Source organism: Hylobates moloch, unplaced genomic scaffold, assembly GCF_009828535.3.
Source record: "Hylobates moloch isolate HMO894 unplaced genomic scaffold, HMol_V3 SCAFFOLD_3, whole genome shotgun sequence".
In the NCBI taxonomy this organism is placed as follows: domain Eukaryota; kingdom Metazoa; phylum Chordata; class Mammalia; order Primates; family Hylobatidae; genus Hylobates; species Hylobates moloch.
In genome coordinates this window covers 168,220,470-168,237,953 of record NW_026652278.1, presented here as the reverse complement: position 1 = coordinate 168,237,953, position 17,484 = coordinate 168,220,470, and positions in this window count along the sequence as shown.

The following is a 17,484-nucleotide window of genomic DNA, read 5'->3' as shown; positions in this document are numbered from 1 at the left end:
ATTTATGTTTATAATGCTTAAAATGTATTTGTAATACAGTTTATTATAAATAAACCTGATTAATTCCAAATTTAGACATAATTAATTGCCAGATTTTAAGTACTTGTTAACCTTTAAAAAAGTTTGTGAAGTATGGGAATATTTAGACAATGTTTATTGTAAATATCATCTCATTCATTCTCAATATCTATACATACTTAGCTTACTGGCAGAAATCAAGATGCTAAAGTAACATTTTCTAAAAACATATTATCCTTTCAGCATAACATTCAATAATAACATATAATACTTAATATGTCTTTGGGGAATTTGTTCCTTTAGTCCAGCCCTCTTCTCTTCACTCTGGATTCTTGTATAAAACTGCCTGATTGACGTTACTGTTTGGATGTCCAATAGCCATCTCAAACTTACTATGTTTTCCCCAAAACTTACTTTTCCTCTGACTTTCTCAGTCAAGCTAAGAGCAACTTCATCTTTCTATTGTTCAGGTCAGCCATCTTAGTCCTTCTTAACTCTTTCTCCCAAACTGTATGTCCAAGCCATCAGAAAGTCCTGTTGGAGACAGTAAATCTTTAAATCTATATCGAGAACCCATTTTCATTTACCATCTCCACTGTTTTCAACTTGATCCATCATTTCTTGTTGTTTTCCCAGCTCCTCTCTGGGCCTCTTCAGTTCACTGTCTAGTGAACAGCTACAGTGAAGCTTTTAAAATTTAAATCTTCATATAGTTTTCATCAGTGAAAAGTGTCAAATGGATTCCTACCACGCCCATACTCAAAGCCAACGTCTTTCTATTGCTCACAAGACCCTTCATAATTTGCCTCAGTTGCTATCATTCATTGCTGCTATATTATGTCAAGTTCCCATTTTTTATGTAAAACAATGAATATAACCCAGTTCACGTAACTCAAAGAAGTCAAGAAGATAACCCAGTTAGACACCTGACCATAAAAGAATATAGCCATATAAATATAATAGCCAAAATCCTGGTTCAAATGGATACAAGCAAATATAATTTTGTGCAATATTGATATTTTTATAAATTTAAGAAAATTATTTTTCTAATTTTTATGTAGATCTTTATACAGATTTTTACCAAAAATCTAAAAATATACCTTAGAGGTTTTTTTATTTTGAGTATCTTATTTCTCTTAAGAGAAAGTAAATAAGTCATAAACTCTGTTCTTCTCTCCTACTTAAATTATTACTAAACCTTAGTGAATACAAGTAAAACATTGGAAAACCTGCTTTTTGAAACTGTGTTTGCAGTGATTCAAAATAATATGTTTTGTATTTGCTCACTTTAAAATTTTATTCCGATTCTATTAATGATATGTTTAATACTGAGGTACTATTTACATTGATGTGATACCATAATTTGTCTAGTGCTAGTCAGGAAAATGAGATCCTTCATGAGTTTACATGGAAACCTGATCAAAATCATGTGTGTATATGACACAGATACGTTCTGTAGATTTATTTGACCTCATTATGTAAACTTACTTTTAATAAAATTAGTAGGAAGGAAATAAAATCTCACAAGGGTATTAGGAAGAACAAAATATAATGTTAGCATATTTGATTATTCATTAAGTTACTGTCTTCCTCGTCTGGAATGACGTACACTGCCCAACATTTATTTTCTACACATTGTAGTAGACTATAGAATTAAAGGGTAGTCTGCCTGCTACCATTTTTAACTTAGAATGGATCATTTAAGGAAATGCAGGGCCAAAAAAAATGCTAATAATGATTACTTAACAACAATATAATAGAGTAAAACAGTGAAACACTCCTCCATAGAGAATTTCTTTTAGAGCAAACAGAGGAAGGAAAAAAGTCAGAGAGAAAAAGATGTCTGGAGGAAGGACAAGAGAGAGCTGCTTAACCCCCTGGGATTTCTCTTGTGAGAGGCTATTATTTGTATTGATTTTAGTTTGCAAGTTTTCTTTTTCCCTCTGTCTGCTGGCCCACTATGTAATCCATAAATAATAAATAGCGAAGCAGTGAGTCATTCTTTAGACTGCAAGCATAGCAACCAGCAGCACACATTAATCCACCAATTGAGCACCATATCATGTCCATCATAAAATGCACTTCAAGACCCTAAAACTTCAACTTTCTATTGGCCCCAAGGTTCAAACTAAATAATCTGAGGATGGCAGAATGAAAGGATTCTTCTCTGCCAGCTATGTCAGCTCTTACTATTACTTTTGCTTTAATTTATGCTTTAATGTTTACTTCTTTGCCATTAAAATCTGGATTTGGTAGTGAATGTATAAAGCAGGAGCTGTTGTTATTGCATTTAGTAAATTGTTACATATGACCTCTTTCTGGGTGATTTTTATGGGAATCATAAAATTTTCTCCAAGTAATATCATTTAGGTTGTTATTTATCACACAAATCTGTGAGAAATGAAGAGCTTTGGACTATAAGCAGATAACTAAATGGCTAGTTTATAGGCCCAATGAAAAGAGGACAGAAGAAGTGACTAAGTGTCAATTAAAGTACTCTTTAGAAAGTAACATTAATTAAGATAATTGTGAATTAATAATAATTCAGTGAGTAATTTCACCCCTGGGACTTCCAGTGCTTCAGAGAACTGGACAGTCATATATTATTTGCACAAGGAATTTTCTCATTACATGGCAGTGCCATCTTATTTTTAGGATTTTTAAAAAACTTTTTCTGGTAATATAATAAACATCCAAAAAAGTGTTTAAGTCATCAGTGTGCACCTCAGTAGATTTCAAAACCTGAATACACTTGTCATTCCAGCACCCCAAGGAAGAGCCAGGAGTTACCAGCACCCCAAAGTCCCCAGTTGCCTCGATCCAGATACTTTTTTCCACAAAAGTTGACATTAATTCACCAAGGCTGACTTGTAAATATTTGCTTTTTGTCTGGCTTTCTGTGTGTAAAATAATGTGGTATTTCTCATTTCTGTACAATATTTGATTGCTTAAATATACTGCAATTTGTTTTTCCATCTGATTGTTGATAGAGAGTGGGGCTATTTTTAAATTTTAGACTAATATATATAGTGCTATTATAAACATTTTTGTACATATTTTTGTCAAACATGTGTTCTGGGTAATTAGTATGCATATATTCGTTTTAATAGTCATAGGCAAAAAAAAATTGTCAAAGTTGTGCCAATTTGGGTTCTTACTAACAGTTTATGAGCATTCCAGTTGCTCCATACCCTTGCCAATACTTGGTATTGCCAGTATTTTTTTTTAAGCTGTTCTGATAGGTGTAGTAGTATCACATTTTGACTTAATTGGTAATTCCCCAATGTTAATGAAGTTAAATACTTTTTATATAATTACTGGCCATTTGGGTTTCTAGATTGTTTTGCAAAATGTTCAAGTCTTTTGCTTGTTTTCCTCTCAGGTTGTTAGCTTTTCCACTGATTTAGGAGTTTTTATGTTTTATATACTAAATGAAGCCAGCTTTTTCTGATCACGTAATAGTGTCTCTTGATGGATGAAAGTTCTTAATTTGAACTTAAAACAATTTGTCTTTTTAAATGATTCATGGTTTTTGCAATGGTTCTATGTAAGGGATATTTGTCTTTTGTCAGGTTATAAATACATGCCTTGATATTTTATTCCAAAAGGTGTACTATTTTCTCATTCACATTTAGATCTATAATCCATGTGGGACAGAGATTTGCAGAAACTATGCTATCTAATTATGCTAAGTACCATCATCTCTGATTCATAATGAAATATCATTTTGTTTCATAAATTTGATTCTAGGATGCCATTTGGTTAATATATCAGTCTGGGCCCAATCTTGAGAGAGATATTATGCAGTAATTTGGAGGAAGAAACTGAAATATAAAGAACTATTCACTGTAACAATAGGTTGAAATAATGAGGGATGTCTAATAAGAAATAACAAGAAATCCAGAGTATAGGAATAGCAGATACAAGGAGCATCCACTAAACCTACAGTTGACATGAACATCCAAGGAAAAACTCCACACACACCATCATCCCAGGCTTAGACCCAGGCTTTGTGAGAGATGACATGACCTTGGCTCACTCAGCAGAGAATCAGCTGTGATGGATGCTGATGCAACTTGCTGGAAATCCCTTCTAGGGCCTTGGAAGGCTGTTTATAGGAAGATATCTCCCTAAAACTACTCTTATGCAAAACTACCCAGGGGAGGGTGAGAAAAGTTGCTAGCAGATAGTTGCTGCTGTCCTTCATGCACTTCTGATGGAGAAGCCACCTGCACGGCAAGAGCCTAATGCTGGACAAGTTGCTCACAGTGCAGGAGCTTGGCACTGGGAAACCACAGGCAGTGCAGAAGACTACCGAATAAGCACATCACAACCAGAAAGGAAAACTCCTTCTTCCCACAGTGTCCTTAGTAAATTCATAAGTGCAAGGTCAATTTCTGGTTTAAAAATAGACACTGGACAGATAGATACCCAGGATTTCTTGATTTGACCCTAATATCAATGGAATGTAGCCATTCCTATAACTCAGTTTGGAAGGTAGATTCTCACCACCAGCATGGCCCTTGGCAGGTGACTACTAGACTGCTCTAGTCTTCATCTGATTCTTCAGATTCCCATATTATTTGGGAATGTTCTGGCTCTTCAGGTCCTGAAATGCAATCACTGGAATCAGCCTCTATGAAAACATCAGGCACTCCGGACCATATGGATTCCTTACATTCCAGGAGGTGGGTATAACTTATTCAAATTTATTATGAGTTACTAAAAATATTCAGTTTCCAAGGTGTCTCTCATAAAGGATAAGAAGTTTAATAAAATCATTGACTGATGCTAGTAACAGCACTTCTCTGTTTACAGTCATGCAAAAAGTTAAAATAATATTTAAAGAAAATAGACTGATTTACAAGTATCATTTCCAGAAGTACTTTGAATTCTGTCTACATATAGACACCCTGGTTTTAATTTTTTGAGCTTATACTTCAGATTAAGGATTTCAATTGCTTTTATGATACTATTACCCCGTTTTTCTTTCTGTCTTTAACAATTTATTTTCTAGCTTTTTTCTTTATGGTGCCTGCATGTCAGCATTTCTCAATATAATCACCTTTGATTCATTGATTTTTTTTTTTCAAGCATGAAGCTCCTTTTCTTCAAAATTCCATCTATTTCTATGGCTTCAAGTGTCATCTCTTTGTAAAATGTGTAGGTCTATAACTTCAACTGTGATGTCAGTCTCGATTCTGGAGTCATAAATTTCTAACTACTGGTAAAGGAGTTATGTCTTATTGCATTTGCCAGCAACTCAGATTCAGCATAACCACAATCATTCCTGCTAAATGTGTTTGTATCTCGAATTCAAAATTTCTGTTAGTGGCACAATCAGTTGTCTACTTATCTAGCTCAACATTTTCTAGCCTTTTATGCTTAACATTTTATCTTCACCTTCAACCACTTCCTAGCTCATAACATCCATTACATTTTTAAGTTTCCAAATTTTTAAATTTATACTTTATTTTATCCTATATGCTCATTCTCATTACATATACACTAAAAACTACAAGGGCACACAAAAAAAGCAACATATGGTGTTAGCAATAAATGACTTGTCTTTTGAGGGATTGGAATAAAGGCTAAAGGAGTTGATGAGTTTACAGTCTATTATTAATAAATCTGAAATATGTAATAAAATGCCATTGAATTTGGAGCATATTAATAAACCCTAGGTCGGCATTCAAGTGTAGATTGCAAGAGGTACCATTCTAAGTGGTAGAAACACAGGCTAAGCCTAAAATAGGAGTTGGAGAGAATAAAGACCTCATCAAGAACCTTACTTTAATGAGACAAAGCAAATAGAAGGCAGGGAAATTTAAATTTGGAAGATACTTTAAGAGTATTATAAAATCAAGAAGGGAGACCTAAACATATTTAATGTTCATGAGGGTTTGACAGGAAAATTCTCATGATAGGGAGAAAGGTAGCTACAAAGAAGAAGACAACAAAAAATTATGGAGATATTAAGGCCAAAACAAATAATTACATGTTAAATTATAGAATATAAGAATAAGTCATTGTAAGTCACAGATACATATTAAATCACAATTGGTCTTTAAAAAAAAAGGTCTGTGAATGGTTTAGGGTCCATATTTTCCTTTTGTTTAATTCCTTAGGGCATTTTTTAAGATACCATTGAGAGCTGCACAGAAAAAAAATTGAGAAAATATGTAACTGCAAGAAACTAGATTCCCAGGAGGATAAATGATCTCTTAAGGTCAAGCATAACTCCAGAATTCTATGAATGCCTAGAGTCTTTCATTTACTTCTCTGTGAGTTGTCTCTTGAACTTATGTAAGAATTATTTATCTTTCTTTTTCAGAAGGGGGAACTGAAAGAACGTAAAGTACTTTACCAAAATATAAAAGCAGTTCAATAATAAAATTCTGACAGGAGTTCTAGAATCCCTGGTAAATTGATAAAATAGTGAAAATTAGATGTGGTATTATAGAAAATTTCAAATAAGCGGTTCTATGCATCTGCTCATACCTTATTAGATTGATATAATATTAAAATAAAATTATGTCATTCTTAATACAGTTATTAGGTTCCTTTTTTTGGGATACAAAAACTTCTTAATATTCTAAAGAATAGTGCCCAGTAATGTACACATTAACCATAACATTTAAAAATTATGTATATTAACAGCCTATTTGACCTCAGTAATTATTGTTCAACAAATATTCATTTAGTTCATATTGTATTCACAAAACTATGTGTGACTCTGAAGACTATAAAGAAATATTATACTATAATGGGTCAGAGTTTGGTTTTTAGTCTCATGGCCTGGATAGGAAACCTTGCATAATCACATATTTGTGTAAACTAGAAGCAATAATTTAACTTCTATCCTCATCTGTGAAATGTGGATTATTTCATTAGGTTATTGTGAGTGTTAAATGACTTTACATATTATTAGGGTACTAGAACAGCATCTCACATATAGTAATTGCTCAATAAATATCAGTTCCTATGAATAAGAGGTACCGTAGCAAATAAAGATGGTATAAGAAACCAGAGCCATGTTCCATAACCTTGTGCTGTCATGCTATCAAAAGTATGATTATTTGTCATTCTGAAGTTTTAGAAAAATCATCCTGGGACTGAGTTGAGAATACCTCTATGTTGTAGAATCAAAGGAGAAGAAAAATAATTATTCTGGGAAGAAATATGATCAAGATGCAGGTAGTAGCTGTCTGCCAGTTTAAAAAAATGGCCCAAGGGCCAGGTGCAGTGGCTCACACCTACAATCACAGCATTTTTGGAGGTTAAGGAGGGCAGATCACTTGAGGCCAAGAGTTCTTAAGAGCGGCCTGGCCAACACGGTGAGACTCCTTCTCGAATAAAAATACACACATACAAAAAAAATAGCCAGGCGTGATGGCGGGCACCTGTAGTACCGGCTACTTGGGAGACTGAGGCATGAGAATCGCTTGAACCCATGAGGTAGAGGTTGCAGTGAGCCGAGATCATGCCACTGCACTCCAACTTGAGCAACAGGAAAAGACTCCATCTCAAAAAAAAAAAAAAAAAAAAAACCCTGAAGAATCTCTCTTTCTCTCTAATCATCTCTATATATGTATCTATCTAATCTAGTTAATCTCTATCTCTATCTCTTATCTATCTGTCTATCTATCATCTATCTATCTGTGTATCTCTCTCTATCAACCAACTGGGGCCTCTTGGCTTTCCTTACGTGTTTTTTCACTTCACGTCTGTCCTGCCAGAATCATCCCTTTTCTTGTGATACAAGAAACCTCTGGGCACATCGTTATTACGTTAAAAGAGACCACTGACTAAAGGGAGAGTTCTTGGAGGGAGAAGATGGATGATTGATAAGTTTCCAGTGATTACCACTCCTTTGACATATGTGCCACTTTCAATGATGTAAAGAAGCATTTATATTTTTCAAGTACTAAAGAGGCTGAGGAGTTGAGCCACTGTCCTTTCAGCTAATGATGTGTTTCCAATTTCTTCTTCTTGCTCCTACAATGTGAGTCTGTGGTCCCTGTTACTGCAACAACTGGGCATAGTCTTGGTTGTATTTGTAGCAATATGGACTCTGAGTATAACAGAGGAAACTGCCAGGTGACTATAAACAGGTCAAAGTCATCTTACTTCCTGTTTCTATCCTTTGTGGTACCGGAAACTGCCTTATCTGGCTCAGTACCTGAAAAGCAATCCATGTAGAATGCAGTGTTGTCTCAGATGGAAAACGTAAAAAGGGGCTTGTCTGTCTGTGAGTCAGCAGCACACGTATACCACTACACATCCCTGCCAGTTTCATGAAGAACGACTTAAAAAAGAGAATAGGTTTTTATTTTAGGGCTAGATTAGAACATGTACTCCAATCATTTTATGGTAGACTATTATGATTCCTGGTCCATAACATTGTAATTGGAATAGCAGATGATATGGTTTGGCTGTGTCTCCACCAAAATCTCATCTTGAACTGTAGCTCTCATAAATCCCACATGTCATGGGAGGGACCCAGTGGGAGGTAATTGAATCATGGGGGCTGGTTTTTTCCATGCTGTTCCCATGATAGTGAATAAGTCTCGTGAGATTTCATGGTTTCATAAAGGGCATTTCGTCTGCACACACTCTCTTGCCTGCCACCACGTAAGATGTGCCTTTGCTTCTCCTTTGCCTTCCACCATGACTGTGAGGCCTCCCCACCCATATGGAACTGTGAGTCCATTAAACTTCTTTCCTTTATAAATTACCCAGTCTCAGGTGTGTCCTTATTAGTAGTGTGAGAACAGACTAATGTAGCAGAGATGACCTCAGTTTATAGTTTTTCTCTTCATGGATTCTGAGTATATTTTCCATGAATATCTAGTGGGAAAATCTGAAAACCTCATTCTGTTTACGTGAAGTTTTGGTATGTATAGAAGGGTGAGATTTGGCATGAAACTATTGACTGTACAGTGTGACACCTAACAGAAATGCTCAAGTCAAGACCAGAAACATTTTAAAGGAATAAAAGGCCTTTACAGTTGTTCACTCGCTATTACTTCTTCTGAATATTGAGCCCTGAGATTCTACTCTGGTTTGCCTGCCTTTATAGGTACAATATGAGGTATATTGTTAGGTTTTTCTGTTCTGCTTTTGAAGTCCAATTAAGCTACCCTTTAAGCTAGCCTTAAATTATTTCACACAGCATTTGATTTTCTGACCTTTGAAGATGTCAGAAACCCCTAGGTTAGATTGCCTCACTAAAAGTGTCACTTGGCACTATCATTAACATTTCTGATCCTTAGGAGAGCCTGCGTAAGAGATGATGGACACCCTGACAACTTGTCAAAAGAAATTTGTCACTCCAGTAGAAACTGTCATTGCAGTATTAACGGAACTAATGATTGTCTTCAATGGAAATCTATTTCACAAAAACCAACCATCAATTTCCCATACTTTAAGGCTTACCAAAAAGTAAAAGTGAAGTAATAGTTTCTTCGAGTAAGACTAAATTTGCAAAAGGTAAGAGCATAGAATTATTTCCATTTAAAATGAATCCTTGTTTAGCGACAGACACTGAATAAATACTAATATTTTACCATGAATAAGTAAGAAAGCCCGCTTTAACACTAATGTGATTTTTTTTTATGCTTAAGAATGCATCTTCCTTTGCCAGGCACGGTGGCTCATACCTGTAACCCCAGCACTTTGGGAGGCTGAGGTGGGCAGATCACTTGAGTTCTCAGATTTGAGACCAGCCTGGCCACCATGGTGAAACCCTGTCTTTACTAAAAACACAAAAATTAGCCGGGCGTGGTGGCAGGTGCCTATAGTCCCAGCTACTTGGGAGGCTGGGGCAGAAGAATAACTTGAATCCAGGAAGCGGAGGTTGTAGTGAGCTGAGATCTCACTACCGTACTCCAGCCTGGGCGACAGAGCAAGACTCAAGTTTTGGGGAAAAAAAAAAAAAAAAAAAGAATATATCTTCCTTCAAAAAATGTGAACTTTGTAATTTACGGAAACATTGAATTAGCCTGGTGTTTTGGTGACTTTCTTTCAGTCCATGAAGAAGTAACTCCTATTAGAATTACTGTTCCACTAAAAACAGCTACAATTTGGAGAAAATATAGGAAACTTGAGTTCTAAGTCACTGGACAGCAGGCAGTGCAGCACTGTAATCCTGGAGAGAGTGAATCCTATGATAGTTTTGCTTTCTGCTTGGGGAACAATTTGAAGACTGTAGTGTGGGGAGGGGAAAACCAAACCAAGCTCAGCGAGTCTACTTGCATTAAAGAAACTGAAATTGATGTTCAAGGAGGTTTGGGGCAGCTAGAATTTTGGAGTTAATACCTGAGAGGAAACAACTCCGCAGAGAAAAACAATTCCAGAAATTACAGGTCTGTGAAACTTTGGCTAAATGCCAATCAGCGTGTGCCCTCAATTAAATTCCATAAACACAAGGAAGAAAAATTTAGAGAAAGAGCAATTCCCAGGCTAACACAAAACTTTACTGTTCGGAAGGCCAGAGGGGTCAGAATCTGCTGAATACCAGAGGTACACAGTAAAGAACACAGAATACTTGGACCTTAGCAGTAAGACTAAAATAGGCCTAGTCTTAAAATAAAATGCTCCTGTACCCCATCAAAACACGGAAGAATAAATAACTTAAAAAAAAAGAAGCTAAAACTAATTGTGCGTGGTGGAATTCTCTACTAGAACAGAGTTCAGCAAACTGGAAAAAATATAACAAAATCCAGCACTGAACAGTTTAGAATGAACAATATTCAACATCCTTGCTAAAACAGCAGAAAATATGACCCGTATCAGGAGAAAAATCTGACAATAAAAAATAAATAAATGGCAAGAATGATGGAAATAGCAAAGACTCTAAAAGAGATGTAAAATAAAATATATATAATGAAACTTCTCTAAATGGGATTTACAGTGGAATCAATGAAATAACCGGAGAAATTGAAAACAATGTAACATAAAACATCTAAAATGAAGCACGAAGAGAAGACACAGTGAAAGAAAGAAAAGAAGTGAACGTAAGTGGCTTACAAAATAATAACACACATGCAACTGAAGTCTTAGAAAACGGTAGGAAGCAGAAAATATATTGGAAGAAATCATATCTGAAAATGTTTCAAATTTGATGAAAACCACAAACCTAGAGAAACAAAAACTAGTGCAAAACTGCAAGCAATACAAAACCTAACAAATAATACACAGTCACTTTATAATCAACTTATTGAGAACAAATGATAAAGCAGAAAAGAAATGCAAACACACACACACAAGATATGTAATGAGAAGCAAAAATAAAAATTTTCATGTCTCTTTTAAATTTAGGCAAGCTTTAAAATACTGAAAAAAGTTAACTTATAATTATAAAACCAGCAAATTCTAACACGAAGGCAAAATAACAATAAGACAAAAAATCTGTATGATTTATCAATATTTGTCTGCAGACCTGAGCTATAAGAAATTCTACATCAAGTTTTTCAGGCTGAAGGAAAATGACACCAGATGGAAACTGGGATCTATGCAATAAGAAAACAAAAATGGTTAATTTATGAATAAATATAAAATATTTTATATTTTATTTTTGTTTGAAATGTAATTGTTTAATCCAAATATAACAGATGCTTTGGGGTTTATAATGTGTAGAAGTAAACAATATGACAACAATAAAACAAATGATAGGGGTAGCAATGCACCTACATAATTGAGGTACTTATGTGTAAAGTGTTGTTATAGTTTATAGAAGTAGGCTATACGCTTAATGTAAATCCTAGAATTAAACACTACAAAATATTTTTTAAAAATCAAAGTACTATAAGCAAACATTCCAACAGTGAATATAAAATGCCATCCTAAAAAATAAACCCAGGAAAGGAGGAGTAAATGAACAAAGAATATATAAGATTTTTTAAAATCTCCGTATCTAGAGATAAATCTCAATATATGGAAAATTATTTTAAATATAAATGATCCAAATGATTAAAAGTTAGAAAACATAAAAATGAGTAAACATACAAGTTCCAAACTGTTCTTTCTAGAATAAGTTCATTTTCAATACAATGAAACTAATTAGTTAAGGGAAAGCAAGTAAGATTTACTTAAGGAGACTTAATAACAAGATTAAAATGTAAAATTAATGACAAAATAATGATATGATATATATTCTTAGTTTTAAGAAAGATGATAGGGCTAAATTAATTTCGAACTGGACTTTATAATAGAAACTGGTACCAGGGATAAAGGGGACATTCCATATTACAATAGGAGTGAATTTATTTGCAATATAATGATATTTTTCAATCGTAAATATGTATTATCTGAAAACAGAGATTAAAAAAAGAAGAAAAGGCAAAATCTGACACTCCAAAAGACAATAGACAAATCCTCAATTATTCTTCTAGATTTTAATGTTGTCCTCTCAATAGGCAGGGAATATTCAACAAGTTAGAGCATAAAACAAGTCTCAACACATTTCAAAGATTTGATAGGATGAAAAGATTACTCTATGATTTTGATGAAATTAAATTAGAAATTAATCAGTTGGAAAGCAAACAACATGATTTAAAATAAACCATGTGTTACAGAAAATTAGAAAATAGTTTTAACAAAGTCAGAATACATTAAACTTTGTTGTAGGAAGCTAAAACAGTACTTAGAGGGAAATTTGTAGTTTATGAGATTATACTAGAAAAGAATACAAGTTTTAAAGTCAATAATCTAAGCTTCAACCTGATTAAATTAAAAATAGAAGAAAAAATTAAGGTCAAAATTAGCATAAGAAAGAATTAATAAAGATAAAACTATTAATAAATTATGAAGAAGAGAAAAACAATTATGACAAGAGAAAAACAATAAATCTAAAAGCTAATTGATTAAAAATAATCACTATTATTACACTTCTAGTCAGATGAACTAAAAAAAATTAATAACAATTGCTGAAAAATAACACAAAAAAAGAGGGGGCATCACTACAGGTCCCATGGAGATTAGAAGATTAGGGGATACAATGAATCATTTTTCAGCAAATTTAACTTTATTGAAGTAGAAAAATTCCCTGAAAACCCAAATCACAAATAATCAAGGAAAATATAGCTCCTGAATTATTCTATATTATTTGAAGAAATTATATTTTAATGTAAAATATTCTCACAGAGGAGATTGAGTAACCCATCCTAGAGGCAATCAGTAAGTGTTGCAGCCAAGATTCAAACAGTCTGACCACAGTCTGTGATATTAAGTCCTAGGCTATGCTGCTATGAATTGTCCACAGAAAGTTTAAATGTTATATTGATAAAAATAAGCCATAGGCCAAGAAATAGATAACAAAGTTTATTACTCTAAACAGAGGTCTCTTCTGAAAAAGAGGGAGTGGCAACAGAGAGCATTAAATATTGCTGAGTAATAAAAGCAACTGATCTAGTGTAACAAGAAAAGAAACAGACTACCTCTGACTTATTTAGAAAAAAAATTATCATACAGTTCTTCATTTTTCCTAACATCTGATATTTTGAATACATTAAGATTTCATTCATGATTAAAAATAATTTGAAGTTACTTCATTCAAAAATGCATAAAGAAGGGTTGAGGCTGCTGAGTTATGTTAGATGAGAGCAAGACGCAAAAAGAACAGATAAAATTTATAATAAAAATTTCCGAGAGAGACCATGTGGCCCAGCAGAGAATTTAGGTTGACCAAGCATCACATACAGCATTGTATTTTTCCAGTTTGCTCTGTGTAGCTGTCTTCGTGTATTTGATGTCCACCTGCTGTGATTTGGTGGTGCATAATGAACAAGTTGGGAAACTTCATATCCGAATTAATATAATTTCTACATTAAAGTGACATCATTCCCTACTTGATAATGGTATAAACTATTTGTATTACACAAACATGTTATTACAGAACAAATAATTCTAATATAAGCCAAACCATCTGGTGTTAATCAGAGATAATGAGAAATGATATGCTTGTAGTAGTCACCTTTGGAGCCTAGCCTTTCTAAGCAGCTAATTCTACCTCAAATTTGAATTCCTAGAGAAAACAACTAAGTGGAATTATGGCTTATGTTAAATTACCCAGTTTAGTCCTAAAATAACATTGCCTATGCTTAAATATTTTAAAGTAAATTGCAGACAACTAATTTAACTGCTAGTTCAAAGTTGTAGGCCAAAATTAAATTGAATATCATTTCAAACATTTCTTAGTTTTGCATGGTAGAAATATGAGAGCATGCATTTTTCCAGCAACATCTAAAGTCTTTAATATTAATCTATCTATATATGTATATATTTGTGTACTTTATTATCCCATTAAGTTTAAAAAATATTTAGAGTTCGAATTTTAAAGGCCAGACGTTGTGGCTCACACCTGTAATCCCAGCACGTTGGAAGGCCAAGGTAGGAGGATCACTTGAGTTCGGGAGTTTGAGATCAGCCTGGCCAATATAGTGAAAACCCATCTGTACTAAAAACACAAAAATTAGCTGAGCATGGAGGCATGAGCCTATAATCCCAGTTACTTGGGAGATTGAGGCAGGAGTATCACTTGAACCCGGGAGGCAGAGGTTGCAGTGAGCTGAGATCACACCACTGAACTCCAACCTGGGTGACAGAGTGAGACTCCATCTCAAAAAAAAAAAAAAATTAAAAGACAATTACATAAATATGTATATGAAATAGAAATGAAAATTCTGTTAAATGATCAATTTGGTTGGTAGCAGAAAATATATAAAATAGGCAAAACAATTTAGGTTATGTTTACATTTAAGCCCACATATGGGCTATATGAATATGTTATTAATTTTTGTTTTAAGAAGTAACATAAACATGTTTGGCATTATATATTACATATGATATATACTATATATAGTATATTACAATATATGCTATATAGTATAATATATAATATATGTTAAATATAATTTAGCCTTGTTAGAATATCAGTTCTGTAACTTCAATTTAAGATGCAAAATTTAGCAATTTATTTGGTTAATTATTTTAAGTAAAATCTTATTCAATTTATGCTCATTACTGGAACTAAAACTTCTTCGGGTACACTACTTTATGAATGAGATTTATAAAATTTATAAAAATTATTTAGCAATCAGCTTTCCCACTTTGCTGCTTCCCTCATTATTGAATTCAAGAAATCCTTGGCACATGTTTAGTTTACATTTGTAAGAAAATTACACTTTCTTTTTTTTTTTTTTTTATTATACTTTAGGGTTTTAGGGTACATGTGCACAATGTGCAGGTTTGTTACATATGTATCCATGTGCCATGTTGATTTCCTGCACCCATTAACTCGTCATTTAGCATTAGGTGTATCTCCTAATGCTGTCCCTCCCCCCTCCCCCCACCCCACAACAGTCCCCAGAGTGTGATGTTCCCCTTCCTGTGTCCATGAGTTCTCATTGTTCAATTCCCACCTATGAGTGAGAACATGCGGTGTTTGGTTTTTTGTCCTTGCGATAGTTTACTGAGAATGATGTTTTCCAGTTTCATCCATGTCCCTACAAAGGACACGAACTCATCATTTTTTATGGCTGCATAGTATTCCATGGTGTATATGTGCCACATTTTCTTAATCCAGTCTATCGTTGTTGGACATTTGGGTTGGTTCCAACTCTTTGCTATTGTGAATAGTGCCGCAATAAACATACGTGTGCATGTGTCTTTATAGCAGCATGATTTATAGTCCTTTGGGTATATACCCAGTAATGGGATGGCTGGGTCAAATGGTATTTCTAGTTCGAGATCCCTGAGGAATCGCCACACTGACTTCCACAATGGTTGAACTAGTTTACAGTCCCACCAACAGTGTAAAAGTGTTCCTATTTCTCCACATCCTCTCCAGCACCTATTGTTTCCTGATTTTTTAATGATGGCCATTCTAACTGGTGTGAGATGGTATCTCACTGTGGTTTTGATTTGCATTTCTCTGATGGCCAGTGATGATGAGCATTTCTTCATGTGTTTTTCGGCTGCATAAATGTCTTCTTTTGAGAAGTGTCTGTTCATGTCCTCTGCCCACTTTTTGATGGGGTTGTTTGTTTTTTTCTTGTAAATTTGTTTGAGTTCATTGTAGATTCTGGATATTAGCCCTTTGTCAGATGAGTAGGTTGCAAAAATTTTCTCCCATTCTGTAGGTTGCCTGTTCACTCTGATGATAGTTTCTTTTGCTGTGCAGAAGCGCTTTAGTTTAATGAGATCCCATTTGTCGATTTTTGCTTTTGTTGCCATTGCTTTTGGTGTTTTAGACATGAAGTCATTGCCCACGCCTGTGTCCTGAATGGTATTGCCTAGGTTTTCTTGTAGGATTTTAATGGTTTTAGGTCTAACATATAAGTCTTTAATCCATCTTGAATTAATTTTTGTATAAGGTGTAAGGAAGGGATCCAGTTTCAGCTTTCTACATATGGCTAGCCAGTTTTCCCAGCACCATTTATTAAATAGGGAATCCTTTCCCCATTTCTTGTTTTTGTCAGGTTTGTCAAAGATCAGATAGTTGTAGCTATGCGGCGTCATTTCTGAGGGCTCTGTTCTGTTCCATTGATCTATGTCTCTGTTGTGGTACCAGTACCATGCTGTTTTGGTTACTGTAGCCTTGTAGTATAGTTTAAAGTCAGGTAGCGTGATGCCTCCAGCTTTGTTCTTTTGGCTTAGGATTGACTTGGTGATGCGGGCTCTTTTTTGGTTCCATATGAACTTTAAAGTAGTTTTTTCCAATTCTGTGAAGAAAGTCATTGGTAGCTTGATGGGGATGGCATTGAATCTATAAATGACCTTGGGCAGTATGGCCATTTTCACGATATTGATTCTTCCAACCCATGAGCATGGAATGTTCTTCCATTTGTTTGTATCCTCTTTTATTTCATTGAGCAGTGGTTTGTTGTTCTCCTTGAAGAGGTCCTTCACATCCCTTGTAAGTTGGATTCCTAGGTATTTTATTCTCTTTGAAGCAATTGTGAATGGGAGTTCACTCATGATTTGGCTCTCTGTTTGTCTGTTATTGGTGTACAAGAATGCTTGTGATTTTTGTACATTAATTTTGTATCCTGAGACTTTGCTGAAGTTGCTAATCAGCTTAAGGAGATTTCGGGCTGAGACAATGGGGTTTTCTAGATATACAATCATGTCATCTGCAAACAGGGACAATTTGACTTCCTCTTTTCCTAGTTGAATACCCTTTATTTCCTTCTCCTGCCTGATTGCTCTGGCCAGAACTTCCAGCACTATGTTGAATAGGAGCGGTGAGAGAGGGCATCCCTGTCTTGTGCCAGTTTTCAGGGGGAATGCTTCCAGTTTTTGCCCATTCAGTATGATATTGGCTGTGGGTTTGTCATAGATAGCTCTTATTATCTTGAGATACGTCCCATCAATACCTAACTTATTGAGAGTTTTTAGCATGAAGGGTTGTTGAATTTTGTCAAAGGCCTTTTCTGCATCTATTGAGATAATCATGTGGTTTTT